Source organism: Ziziphus jujuba, chromosome 8 (assembly GCF_031755915.1).
Source record: "Ziziphus jujuba cultivar Dongzao chromosome 8, ASM3175591v1".
Taxonomy (NCBI): domain Eukaryota; kingdom Viridiplantae; phylum Streptophyta; class Magnoliopsida; order Rosales; family Rhamnaceae; genus Ziziphus; species Ziziphus jujuba.
The window spans coordinates 19530839-19546399 of record NC_083386.1 but is presented as its reverse complement, the minus strand read 5'-3'; the positions used below and the strand labels follow the sequence as shown (position 1 = coordinate 19546399).

Sequence of the window (15561 nt, the reverse complement as noted above, 5' to 3'; positions counted from 1 at the left end):
ACTATTCTGGGTGATACACTTATTATCCCTGTTCAAAGTGTTGAATTGAACCCATTTAGCAACTACCTTTATACCAACTAGAATAGGGTTATTGTCCTTAACACTAGCAAAATGCTCACTTTTAGCAACTACCTTTACATTGCTATTTTGGGTCACATGCTTATTATCTCTATCCAAATTATTGAATTGACCCCCATTAATTTCATATCCTTCATACTTCATTACCACCCATTGCGGACTATATGCTATCCATCTTAAAGTTTTTAAAACAGTATCATTTGGTTGACTTTGCTTCTATTTAATCTAGTCATTGGAGAAAATATATAAATTAATTATTCACTAACCTAAAGTTAAAACATTGATATTGCTGTATTATTTTTACCATGCCTTATCAGTAACCAATACATAAATGTACATTTGTATTCATTTTAAAACCATTTTTCTTTTTTTCCTTGATTTTTTCTTTTTGTTTGATTTCAAGGCTTCAAATGAATACTGAAACAAAGAAAAATTATCCTAATTAATTAATATATAAACATAATTATTATTTGTACTTTAATAAACTATAAGTACATCATGTGTGGTTCCATTTCTGGTACATTCAAAAGTACACATCTATGGACTTGCTCCCAAAGTTGTTGATCAATTAATTGTGTCTTTCCACCATTAATAGGGGCACCAACATCATCCTTGTTATCTAATTTTTGGTATCTACCAATAGAGTTTCTAATTATATCTAACTCTCTTTAATATTCACTATAAAACTTAATCATTTTTTCACAATTGTAACTCTCACCAATACAACTTTCTGGGTAATTTTTGTTCCAAACACAACCTTTCAATACTTTCATGCAACTCTCAAAGGGGTACATCAACTTGAAATACATTGGTCCACATAATCTAATATCTTATACCAAATGCACAGTTAGATGAATTATTACATCGAAAAATGATGGTGGAAAGAATTTCTCTAGCATGCAAAAAGTTGTAACAATATCATTTTGGATTGTGTCCAAATTAGCAAGAATGATGGACTTCATACAAATGGCATCGAAGAAAAGACAAAATGTTGCAATTGCATGTTCTACATTTTTAGGAAGGATTGAGAAAATTGCAAGAGGCAATGGTTGTCGCATCAATGTATAATAATCATGAGATTTCAATCCTATCAGTTTGACTCCTACATGGAAACCAGATTCCTAAAGTTTGAGGAATAACCATCTAGAACCTTTAACTCTGCCAAACATTTGTAAAACAATTTTTCTCTTGCTTTGATAATGTATAGCAAGCAGGTGTAGGAAAGTTCAATTTCCTTGCTGCTAAGGGGTCAAGTATTTTGCAAATCCATCTCTTTTAAATCTAATTGAGTGCTAACTCCATCCTTCATCTACCAAGAATATTTAGTAATGTACCATATATGCTCTCACAAACATTTTTTTCAATATGCATGACATCTAAGTTGTGTCGTATATGTAGAAATTTCCAATACTCCAATTAAAAAAAAATGGACTTCTTCTTCCAACATTCATCATAATCAATTGTTTTTTTTTTTTTTCCCCCATTGAGCATTAACTCCATCCTTCATCTTACTAGGAATATTTAGTAATGTACCATATATGCTCTCAAAAATATTTTTTTTCAATATGCATGACATCTAAGTTGTGTCATAAAAAAATGAAAATGGACTTCTTCTTCCAACATTCATCATAATCAATTGTTTTTTTCCCCCATTTTTTTGTGTTATCAAAACTCATTGCATTAAGCTTAGTTAAGGTTTCCTCTCCGGTCAATGGTATTAGAGGCACTCTAAACTCTTGAAGCCAATTGAAAGCCTTCTTTTTCCTTTTATAAGGATGATTTGGACGAAGAAATATCCTATGTCCAATAAAACTCATTTTATTCCCATGGTTTAACTTTTTAACAAAAGTGTTTTTGCTACATATTGGATATGCATAATATCCCTTACCTGCATGACCAAACAAGTTAGCATAAGATGATAAATAATTTATTGTTCATAGCAACATCACCTTTAAAGTTAAATTCTCTTGACGGTTAGTATAAAAAATTATAGCACCCTTACCCCACAACTTTTATAGGTCTTCAATTAATGATTCCAAGTATACATCTATATGATTGCTAGGTTATTTCGGTCCAGAAATTAGAATACTTAACATCATAAATTTTGCTTCTACACAACCAAGGAGGAAAATTATACAATTGTCATCATCGGTCAATAAGTATACCTACTACTCAACATACTATGTGGATTAACTCCATCTACGGTAGTAAATTCCTATCTTCTGCTACAAAATTTGACCATAAAAAGTTAATCAACTTCCAAGATGGAGAATCTGCTGGGCGTTGCATTTCACCTTTTTAAACCTTTCTCCCATTTGTATGCATGTCAAATTCTTAGCTGTTTTAGCACTACAAAACATTCTTTTGAAACGTGGAGTAGGTGGAAAGTACTATAAAACCTTAATTGGAACATGGTGACATTTTATGTCCTTAATAGTATGGATTTCTATGTTCCCACACTTCATGCAAGGGTACCTTATGACATTACAACCACTTGCATTCTTCATGCTTAATTTTGAAAATTCCTTCACACCTTTGGCAAATTCCTTTGATGTCATATTTTTTGTTATCCATGAATTATCCATTTTTCAACCAATCTATGCAAATCCAATGATAAAAAAATGCAATTGTTATTATACATTTATTATTTTACATTTTAGTTTAAAAAGTCTACCTTTACCCTATATCATGCAATTTATCATTAATATAGCAAAAGTTAAACTTTTTTGGGTAGAATTTCCCCTAAATTTTCAATATTTACCTAATAAACCTACTCTACTCCATAACATGTCTTTGTTGCCCTTGAACTTCATATTTACATATTTCTCAAATCAAGAATAATGAACTCAATCCTCCATAATTGTAACAATTAAATCATAAGCAACTAATAAATTAACTCATATATACGCACAACTATATGGTAATTCATAGCATATCCAAGAAACAAATAAAAAAGTTACTAAATAAAAATATAAATACAATCAAACATATTTAAACTAAACATAAAAGGGATTACTAGGGGGTTTATAACACTACTAAAAAAATCCTTTCAGCGACCATTGGTTTTGGTTGCAGAAAGCTATAATATTGGTCGTTAAAAGTTTTTACCAGCCAGAAAAACATGGTTATTGTGTGGTTACTTAAACGTTGTAACTAATTATTTTTAATTACCAACAAACATTTGGTCGTTAAAACTGAAAAAGTTTAGTGACCAGATTTTGTTGTTTTGATGACTAAATTTTAGTTTCTGAATATCTCTAAAAATGTAACATTTTGACCAAATTTGATAACATAAAACTATATAAGTGACCAATTTGACAATTATAAATGACCAATATTATAGTTGAGACCAAATTGTTTGGTCAGTGAAAATACTTACAGAAACCAACACAATGATCACTTTTGGTCTTTCACATATTTAAAAATATTTTTAATCACCGAAAAATGGTCACCAGTGCTCTATATTCAGCAACCAAACTTTACTCTTTAACAACCAATATGTATGGACTTTCAGTAACCAACATGTTCACTAAATGCAATTATTTTAATTATTTTCTAAATTAATTAACAGTAAATGTGCAAAAATATACAGTATATAAAGCAAAATAGCAAATTCTTATAACACCAAGACTTTAAATATTTATAAAACAATAATTGTCTTTACATGCATATAATTGTTGTTACATACTTAAAACAATCATTTTGTGTAACATAGGCAATAAAATCATCTATAAACAACTACATGCAACAATAGTGATGGCGATGGTGGGCAGTGGTGGAGACAAATCTTGGGTTGAACTCTTCATTGCATTAATTTTAAACATGTACGCAATTGATTAAAACTAACCTGGGTCCTTAAATTCCTGAAATCTAAAGAAGTTTAAATAACAACCAAAATCAAATGAAAAACCAACCTAGTATGTTTATTGGCTACAAATAATAATAGCAACTATAATTCCTAAATCAAATAATTAAAAGCAAATTATGACATCTATACAATAAATGATACCCTCTTAATGATGTTTTTTGTGAAACTTTGCAACTTTTCTCTCAACTAGGCACTTTGAGGTAGCCTGTCAAGTTCAAAAGAGAATAGGGAATGCACTTTGAATGGCCAAATTATAGTTGGTATGATAGCATTGCAAAATCAGAGAAAGAAAGGAGGAAAAAAAAAACCATAATTTAATTACTAGTTGGAGTTAAATGAAAATAAGGATATCTTTTACCTAGAAATCTCCATTTCTAGAAAATAAATGCTCCTATGCCTCCATTTCTAAATTGTATACATGCAAAATTCTTGTAAAATGTCAATAGGAAGAACACTTTAGTTCAAATATATTAAAAAGAAAAAACCTCAAAACTAATTATTTTGAAATTATTGGGATGCATGTTCAATATGTAGAACATCTAGATGAAGATTTAAAGGTTTGAAGCATAAAAACCTAACCATAGGAATAAAAATCAAATTAGTTTATGTCCACTAGGTAGTTTGTTAATTGCTTCAAGAGAATCGAAACACCATGTGTAAAACATATGTCCATGGCGACAACATGCTTAAAAATTTTCAAACAAGTAGTTTTCAAATATTACAAGTGACACAATTTGAAAATTTTATACCTGCTGGGTCTTAAAGCTGACACTCTATATAAGCTTTAGCACCAATTTTCTTTCTTAGAACACTACTAGAGAATTCAATCTCATATCCTATTAGGTAAAAGGGTAAAGTTTGAAAATAGCAAATTGCCAAGAAGAATGTAGGTCGCAATAAACGAGTTAAACGGGTCAGTTTCGGGTTAAGTAGGTCAACCTGAAATTGACACATTTATTAATCGTGTTAAATGGGTTGATCGGAATTTGATCCGAACCCATTTATAATAAACTCAAACCCGTTAACTTCATATCATTTTTTAGTCATGTCACCGTGTCATAACCTAAATTGCCACTTCTAATCAATACGAACGACTTCTCTTACTAAAGCAAAACAACCATGTCAAATCATTCAAACAAGTCTTGTAAAAAATAATAATAAAAAAATAAATAAAAAATAAAAATAAATTTGAACACGGAAAGACTTGTCAATAATGAAATCAAATGGTAGGGCTAATAAGGTAACCTAATTAGAAAAGGAAAGCAAGGACAAAGGCATGTGTGATCCAATTAATGAGGTTGCAAATATATCAAATAATATCTCTATCCCACATGTCACGGGTCAACACAAATTCAAAAACAAAATAGCAACCAAGAGAAATAAAAGTCCAAAATCAGAAGAACTATTTCAAGAATAAAAAAAAATGTATATAGTTAACTCTCTTTATAAAGGCCATATTGTAGTAGTCAGGCTATACTGTAGGAGTGATGTTAGTTCTTTCCTTGTAAACAACCTCTTGTTGCCTATTTATATACAGGACGTATAGCTTGTACATACAGTGTGATTTATCTTGAGAACACATAGTGAAATATATACAATATTATTTTTCTTTATTATTATTTTAATTTTTTAAGGGCTACTAAAATTCTATATATACAGCACACTGTATTATCCAAGACCAAACAATAGGAGATATATCCAACATCATCTCTGAGAGAATACTTAAGATAAGAAATGGAGAGTGTCATTCAAAATCAACCTCAGCCCCAACAGCCTCAAAATCCCTAACCCCAACCCCAGCCCCAACAACCACAAAATCCAAATGGTGAAGGCACCACCTTCAGCAAAACGTGTTTTAACGGAGTAAATACATTATATGGTATGTCAATATCAAGCATGCTAACATTATAATTCTTATTTAGTTTGGAATAGATGCCTTATCGTATATTGTGTTTCTTAGGTTTGGGCATACTTTTTATCCCTTATGCACTTTCACAAAGAGGATAACTGTGCTTGATTCTCTTTTTATTAGTTACACTCATCTCTTGCTATACGGAGCTGCTACTTAAGCGATGCATAGACACGGCCTTTTGTATAAAAACATATCCAGATATCGGCCATGTGGCTTTTGGGCCAAGAGGAAGAAACTTTGTAGCTGCAATTATTTATCTAGAATTATTTGATGTGGCAGTGGATTTTTTTATTGTAGAGGTTGATACTCTAGAAATGTTGTTTCCAAATACCACTTTTAGAATCGGAAGCCTGAATCTCAAAAGAAAAGAATGTTTTATCCTTCTCACTGCATTGATCATTCTACCCAGTACATGGTTAAGGAATCTAGGTAAATTGGCTTATCTATCTATGTGAGGGGTTCTGGCTTCAATAATTTTGGTGGGAAGTTTTCTATGGGTAGATGCTATTAACGATGTCGGTTTTTATGAAGGGTGCTTGCTTTTGGATTTTGGAGGGCTTCCCATTGCTGCAAGCATGTTCATGTTTTGTTATTGTGGGCATGCAGTTTTTTCAACCTTATGCACATCCATGGGAGATAAAAGAAGATTTCCAAAAGTAAGAAATCTGCTAGTGTTGGGATGTGGTTTATATATATATATATATATGTATGTATATGTGTATGATATGTCAATTATACAGTTTGTGTTTGAATACTTGATGTATGGTGAATTTTTGAAGTCCCAAGTCACTTTGAATCTTCGTCCAGGGAAGGTTAGCACAAAGATAGCAATTTTCACCTCACTTATAAATTTGGTGACAAATATGTGCTCATGGTTTCTCCAATGAGCTCTTCTATTGAGGATAAGTTTATTCCCTATAACAATCGACTAATTGGTATCCTAATTAGAACACTAATTGTGACCAGCACCGTAATTGTGGCATTAGCTCTTCCATTTTTTGGATATCTAATGACATTTATAGGTGCCTTTCTTAGTGTTGTTGGAGCATTTTTATTACCATGTTTATGCTACCTGAGGATTAATAACATTGCTTGGGCTTTTAGGTTTGAGTTTGTTGCAATAATGGGGATTCTGATAAGTGGGTTTCTTATTGGAGTGGCTGGTAATTATGTTTCAATAAAACAAATTGTATCTCATCTTTAAAATCCTAGATGTGGTGTATAGTATTAATTTTAAGCTTGTAATGTAAATTTAGTTTACCAATTTAATGAGATTTAGCATGATCATAATTGTTTGCATATTTAACAGTGCACTACATGTACCAGTTACTATTTTTTTTTTTTTTTTTTTTTTTTTTTTGCGTTCCGAACATTAATCCTCTGATCACCAACAGAAAAAAAAAACTAATCCTGAGCCATTCACTCCTATAGATAAATGATATTTTAATATATTTTTCATATCAGCTATAAAAACTCTTTTGTCTTGTTTTTCATCTGATCTCACCATATTTTTCTTCTTTGTTTTGAATAATATGATATGACAACATGCTATTAATGTTGTTGTAAGCTTTTAACAACAAATGTTACCAACAAAAAGAAATAGAGAAAGAAAAAAAAAATACATATTCTTGTTAACAACAATTATTAATGTTGTCATTTTCATTTTAACAACAATTATGCAAATGTTGTCATTTTGTTTTAACTTTGAATTACAATGTTGAAATTCTCATGATTTTCATTCAATAAAAGTCTAAATCCATCAATATTAACATCTATAATTAATCTAGAATGCCAATATTTGTCTTTTATTAAATAAAATTAACATATAAGTTCATATGTAGTATCACTACAAAATTATTTTCTAACAATGAATTAAATTGATTGCCAAATAAACTCTATATATGAAACCCCAAGCAATGACCTAATCATTCTTATCAAATATCAACCTTTATGGGCTATTCTATCAAACATATCATTCTTTCATTGTATTCAAGAAATCCAAATTTAAAAATGAGAGTAGTTGGTGCAATAAAAGTTAAATTTCAAGGGATATATGTGCGATAAATGAAAAGGAAAAGGCGTTGGTGAAAATAAAATTTAGGGGATCTTAGCCCTTAAATAGATAACATCCAAAAGTGGATGAATATTGGAATGAACATTACATATGAAAGCCAAAGCAATGAGCTATATCTTTCTCATCAAATATCACCCTTTATGGCCATTCTATCAAACATATCCTTCTTCATCGTACTCAAGAAATCCAAATTTAAAAGTAAGAGAGTTGGTGCAAATAAATAGTACCCTCATCAAATATCACCCTTTATCGCTGTTTTTATCAAACAAATCCTTCCTCATTGTATTCAAGAAATCCAAATTTAAAAGTAAGAGTAATTGTGGCAACAAAAGTTAAATATGAAAGGAGATATATGCGATAAAATGAAAAAGCAAAGGTGTTTGTGCAAATAAAATAATAAAAGGGATTATTTAACAAACCAAAATGTGTTGAAAAGTAATGGATAGCCTTTTTATCATAAAAGTTATAAGTAATTATGCTATGATTTATGGGAGATTGTTCAATACACCATATGTATACACTCTCCCTCTTATATAGGGGGTGATCTCATCATATGAAGTCCACATCCTATGTACGAAGGAGAGTGTACACACTTGGTATATTGAATAGTTTTTTATGATTTATATACCATTCAGTCTATCAATTTAATAACCAAGATGGATTTTGTCAAGATACATCGAACTAGCTCTAAAAATATAAACTATAAAGGATGTTTGTGTAATTTACTCTAAAAGTAAAGAGATAAATACAATTAGTTTGATTATGATTGTTTTACTGCATTTTAATTTTTTAATTTATTACTACAATTGAAGGTTAATTCCCACTTTAATACCTTTAGTCTTGAAAAGTTGCAATTTTAACACTTCAAGTTTAAAATGTTGCATTTGCCACTATGCCAAAATAGTAAACTAACGACATAAAAATTGCATCTGCCAAAAGAAAGCCACGACTCTGAGCATAAAGCATCGTCTATAATGCTAAAATCAACATCGTTTACAATACAAGCATTGCTTAGTAACAACGATATATGACAGTTTGTTATGGCATTGTTTGTTCTTTAAATAAAAACATTAACTGATGCTTTTATAAATAAATCGTATGTAAAAAAATTGATATTGGATGATATTTTTGTGAGGAAAGTGTCGGCAATTATATTTTTTTTCAAAATTTATTCTAATTTTATTTAATTTTAGTATTATAAAGAAAAATAATTATATTAAGTAGAAGTGTACACAAAAATAGATAAACAATTTAATTAATCAATTTTTATTTCAATGTTAATGTAATTAGTAAGTAAATTAAAAAAACTTGGAAAAATTGATATTGGGCGACGCTTTTTATGATAAAAATGTTGGCTATTATATTTTTGCTCAAAATTTGTTCTAATGTTATTTAATTTTGAGAAGTATAAAGAAAACTGAATATATTAATAAGAAGTGTACACCAAAATAATTAAACAATTTAATTAATTGATATCAATAATAAGTAATTAGTTTGTAAATTAAAAAAATTTGTGAAAATTTATTTAAACGCGTATTAAGCGACCGTTTTAATAATAAAAGCATCGGCTATTTATTTTTTTGAAAATTTATTCTCATTTTATTAAATTTTGATTAGTATAAAAAGACTAAATATATTAATTAGAAGTATACACTAAATAAATAAACAATTTAATTAATTGATTTTTATTTCAATGATAAAATAATTAGAAATAAATAAACAATTTAATTAATTGATTTTTATTTCAATGATAAAATAATTAGTTTTTACCTTAAAAAAATTTGAAATATTTTTTGTTAGATAAGAATGGATGACACTTTTGTTGACTAAAGCATCATACGTTATTTTATTTTTCAAAATTTATTCTAATTTGACATAGATTTAAGTATTATAAAATAAAACTAAATATATTAATTGCTTGTATAGACTAAAATAAATAAACTATTTAATTAATTTATTTGTGTTACAATATTAAAATTATTAGTATGTAAATTAAGATAATGTATAAAGCAGTAACTTTTAAAATTTTAGTTAAGCTTGGGCGATGCTTTTACATTAAAAAAAAAAAAAAAAAGCATCAGCTTATGTGTTTTTTTAAAATATTTATTTTTTAAAAAATTCAACATCTCTTATGACTTAAAATAAATTACAATACGACATAGATTAAAAAAAAACAAAAAAAAACAAAAAAAGCGCCTTTAAGTCTCATAATCATATAGTTTTAAAAATTGTTCTAAGTTTAATTACCATAGGTTGTGTTAAAATAGTAAATGTATTAATTAGAAATATACAAATATATATATATACTATTTAATTAATTGATTTTTATGTCATTTAAAGTGATTAATTTGTACATTACAAAATAAATTGGAAAATTTTATTTACAGATTGGGTGACGCTTTTAAGGACAAAAGCGCCGTCCATTAATTTGTTTTTTTTTTTAAATATATTCTAATTTTATTTAATATTGACAAGTATAAAAAATACTAAATATGCTAATTAGAAGTGAACACCAAAATAAATAAACCATTTAACTAATTGATTTGTATTTCATTAATGTTGATCTTATTAATTTGTAAATTAAAATAATATGTAAAAAATTTATTTGAATAATTAAGTGCTGGATAAGGAAGATTTCTAACAAGGCATGTCCTTCGCATATTCAATTTTCAATGAGACATTTGATGGAAATTCAAGTATACAGACTTGATTTCCTACCAAAAATCTATGATAGCCTTGACTAGGGAAAACTCCATCGGAAATTCCATGCATTTCCTCTATAAATTGGATTTTTCCAAAATTTTCCTACTTAAAGGACACACTCCTAAAATGAATCTATCTTATTCCTTCCTCTTATTACAAATTTTCCATAAGATTGCAACACTCTAAAATATATAATGACAATGCGATTAAATAAATGAATAAATAAATAAATAAAATAATACCGTAGGTCCATAATTAGCATTAGAACATCCTAAGATTTTTCGGATTATATATGTTACAAATACATTAGAAAGATAATAATAATAATAATAATAATAATAATAATAATAACAACAGGATAAGGAAAAGGAAAACTAAATAGTACAATTAGACAAGAAATGCCAACAAACGGATTGCGCAACACGTATATTCGATCTGCTGCCTACTCGGACCTAGGGCAATAGGTTTAGAAAACAAAGAAGTTAATGAGATACCAATCATTTTAGTGAGTAATATTTATCAATCTTAATGATAGTAATAATAATAATGATAATAACAATAATAATAATAATAATAATAGTTAAATAAACAAAAAATAAAAGAATTAATAATATTAATAATATTGCTAAAAATAATAATAATAATAATAATAATAATTTAAGAAAATAAAATAAATATTTAGCAAACGATTTTTCTCTCAAAACCCTCACTACTCCAATCAATTTGAAAAGTTCTTCTGTTTAAAATCATTTTCACAAAATCCATATTTTGTATACCCAAATATTTAAATATCATTGTAAAAAATGAAATAAAATAAGATGAAGCAAAATATTATTTAAATAAATACCCTAAAAATATTCCTTTGAAATAAATAAGTAAAATAAAAATGAAAATAATATAATAAATATTATATTTAAAACAAGTAAATAAATTCTTAAATGATTAATTAAACAACTAACCCATGGATTAAACAAATCCATTAAAAACATTTCAATGCACATAAAATATCAATTGTATACCTAATTCACCATATTATATACTAATTGATGCTAGGTATGTATTTGACATCTCAAACACCATCTGACAATAGGGAGAGAGAAAAAAATCTGCAATTGGACACCTTAGCGTCCCACAGATGCTAATGCTAATAACTTAGGGAGTATGGTTAATGTTCATATTAAATACATCTACACACTAATCAATTATAGCATTAGCAAAAACACTAGGACTGTATGGCATATCTAAATCTATAAATCATAGAGTAATTTTAATGGCAGAAAAATAACAATATTTGAAATTCCAATTTCCATAAACCATAAATAAATAACATAAAATAAACCATATATGAATTACCAAATAAGTAACTCTTTTATATTCAATAATCAACAACTGTAAATAAACCATCAATAAAATAAAAATCCATGTGAAATTTTAAATATGACAAATAATTCCTTTGGATCTAAAGACATATATAAATATATATAAGTACGGAAATTTCATGGTGAGGACGGTCCGCATGAGAACCGCAGTATTAATGACGGTTTTTTATAGTATTAACGACGGTTTCTTAGAAAATCGTCACCAATACTATGAAAAACCGTCACCAATACTGTGGTCCGCATGAGGACCGTCCGCACCATAGATGGACTGTATATAAGTATATATATATATACACTTCTGCCCACGATTTGAAAAATAAACCAATCACCTCAAACTAAAAATTACTCCAAATCATGGACTGTATATAAGTATATATATATATACACTTCTGCCCACGATTTGAAAAATAAACCAATCACCTCAAACTAAAAATTACTCCAAATCCTCCACGTGATACATTCCATGCTTAACACAGACGCCTAAAATATCATCAAAAACTTAATGCATATTAAAATATTAATTTTTATTGGGTATTTGACATGCAATTACCTGGGGGTCAAACAAAAATCCTAACCAAAATTAACAACTTATACACCAAAATGAAACTTGAAGCATGAGGGTCATGAATTTGAATGCACCTCATGGAGACAAGGTTGGTGATGATCGAAAAATGGGCAGAAAGTTTTGTCCTAAATTTGATCCCATGATATCTCTCAAAATAGCTTGAATTAAGATGAAAAAAAAAAATCCTTGGATTTGAGCTCAAAAATGTTTTGTGGGTCAAGTCGTGGGTATGTCCGATCTGGGGAGGGTTTTCAGGCTTTTTAAGTTTTTTTAAAAAATTGTTTAATAAGGGCCTGATGCGCAAGGTGTATATAAATTTGGGGTTTGCTAAAAGACAAAAGTTTGGGCTGATTTTGACACAAATAAAATATTGATACTAACAAAAAGCAATATTATCAGTCTACGAACTTGTATTTACCAATCAAATTAAAATTCTTGACCCAAAAAAAAAAAAAATCAAACTTAGACTCACTCATAATGTGACTAGTTAAGCCATTTAAAACATAAATTCTAATTTGTAATTGTCGGACGGATCATCACAATTATAATTATATTTCAAAACTAAAACTTTAGATGAATATGTTAACTTTTAGCACTTGCCACATTATCTTCTAACTTATGAAATTCTAGAATTCTCTTACTAGAGATTTTTTTCCCCTTTTTTTTTAATAAGGAGAATTATTGTGTTTATATATGTTAAACATTTACTAGGGACTAAGTAAAAAATCAACGAATATTGATATAAAAACCCGTAATATATTTTTGTTAAGCTCTAAAATTAATTGGTGTACCCTTGTAAATAAAAGTATTAAAGATATTTTAATTATAAAGTGGTAAGTTTCATCCATCTCTTCAAGGTTTGATAAAAAGTTATCCATATCCTAAGGTTTTAAAATTATCACTTATCTCTTGAGATTTGTATTAACTATCACTTAGCAACCCTAAAATAAATTTTTGACTTAATTGACTTATTCAATGTTTATATCTAGATAAATATTGAATTATTGTTCCATCATTTACTTTCTAATAACATATCTTATAATATATAATGTACTAGAGATTGCATTTATATAGTAATTAACAATATAAACAGAAAGGAAAATAAATTATATATTTTTTAATAATGTCAATTAAGAAAAGTGATAAATAATGATAAAATGAATTTTTTATAAACTAATTTAATCAGGTTGCATTTATATAAGTGACTAACGATATAACTAGAAAGATAAGTAGATTACATTTTTTTAAATATAGATTCTTAAATAAGAAAAATGATAAAATAAGCTTCTGATATTTATTTTGAATAGAAGGTAAAACAAAACTTTTTATAAATCAATTTGGTAAAAAATAACTTCAAAGTCGATAAGTGATAATTATCCATACTTTAAAAAAGAGTATGTAATGATTTTTTCAAATCTTGAAGGTCTAAATATAAATTCTCCTCAAATCACATGAAATTTTCTATTATAAAATTAATATTAGTGTTGGAAAAAAAGTAATTTATCCAAGATTTAGTTTAATAAATACAAAACCAAGTTATGTTCGAGTGCGCCTGTAGCTCAGTGGATAGAGCGTCTGTTTCCTAAGCAGAAGGTCATAGGTTCGACCCCTATCTGGCGCGACTGTTTTGCATATACTCTGTTTTTTATTTTTTATTTTATTTATTCATTTATTTATTATTATTTTTCTTTTTCTTTTTCTTTTTCTTTTTTAACATTTTTGCCCAAATAATGACTCTCTCCCCCTCCCTCTCTTTTAAATGTTTCTTCTATCCCTTTTTTACATTTTCTGTTTTTTTTCCTTATTTAACATTATTTTATTTACTTTTTTACATTTGTGCCCAAATAATAACTCTTTCTCTCTCTCTCTCTCTTTTAAATGTTTCTTCTATCCTTTTTTGACATTTTCTCTTTTTTTTATTTATTTAATATTATTTTATTTACTTTTTTACATTTTTGAATCTTTTTACATATTCTCTATTTTTTATTTTTTATTTATTTATTTATTTATTACTATTATTTTTTACATTTTCGCCCAAATAATAACTCTCTCCCCTCCCCCCCCCCCCCCCCTTTTAAATGTTTCTTCTATCCTTTTTTTACATTTTCTCTGTTTTTTATTTATTTAATATTATTTTATTTACTTTTTTCATTTTTGCCCAAATAATCTCTCTCTCTCTAAATGTTTCTTCTATCCAACAATGAAATTAACAATTTGTCTAATATAGTTTTTGAAACAAATAACCATAATGTGATCTAACAAGCCCAAACAATTTGCACACTCAGAAAGAAAGACCACCTTTTTCATCCCCTCTAACACCAAAACAAAAATAATAATAATAATAATTTTACACCTCTTTTCTTTTCTTTTTTTGTTTTTCTTGTTTTTTTTTTTTTTTTTTTTGTTTTCTTGTTTTTTTGTTTTTTCCCAGTCTTCTTGAGCTATTCTTCTACTCATTTTTCTGTTTGTTTTCTTTCAATCCCTTCTCTTTTGTACTTCCTCTATCTATTTCATACCGTATAAATCATTCAATCCCCATTTCAATTCTCTATTTTTTGAAGCTTCCATTTTTGCAGCAGATTGTGTAATGGGAAATTCTAGCACTGTGGAAGGTCTTTTGGAGGCGGTATCAAAGACTCATGGGTGCTGTCCATTCTCCACCAAGAATGCCGTTTTCTATCCCCAAGTGGTGTGCGCTTCCAAATGGCAATACAATAGCCAAACCACCACCCCTACACATGCCCAAAACAAATAAATATATAAATAACAAAATTAGCACTGTTTACATTAGAAATATTCAAGCACCTTGGCTTTGTATATCTGCATAGTTATTTGAAAATAATATTTTTCAAAAAGTGTTCAAGGCATTATGCAGTTCCAAGGATAAAAGGTGAATTGTTTGAATGATAATGCCTTTTACATGTTTCTTCCTCAAAGACAATGTGTATAGCTGGTGCAAAATTCTTATCAAAACACAACATT

At 28.0% G+C, this 15561-nt stretch overlaps 1 non-coding gene across 1 annotated transcript; it reads left to right on the top strand.

The window, feature by feature from the left end:
* Positions 1-14127: 14127 nt before the first annotated feature.
* On the top strand, positions 14128-14200 carry TRNAR-CCU (transfer RNA arginine (anticodon CCU)). Its single transcript has one exon. It is a non-coding gene; the product is annotated as a tRNA-Arg (tRNA).
* Positions 14201-15561: the final 1361 nt, after the last annotated feature.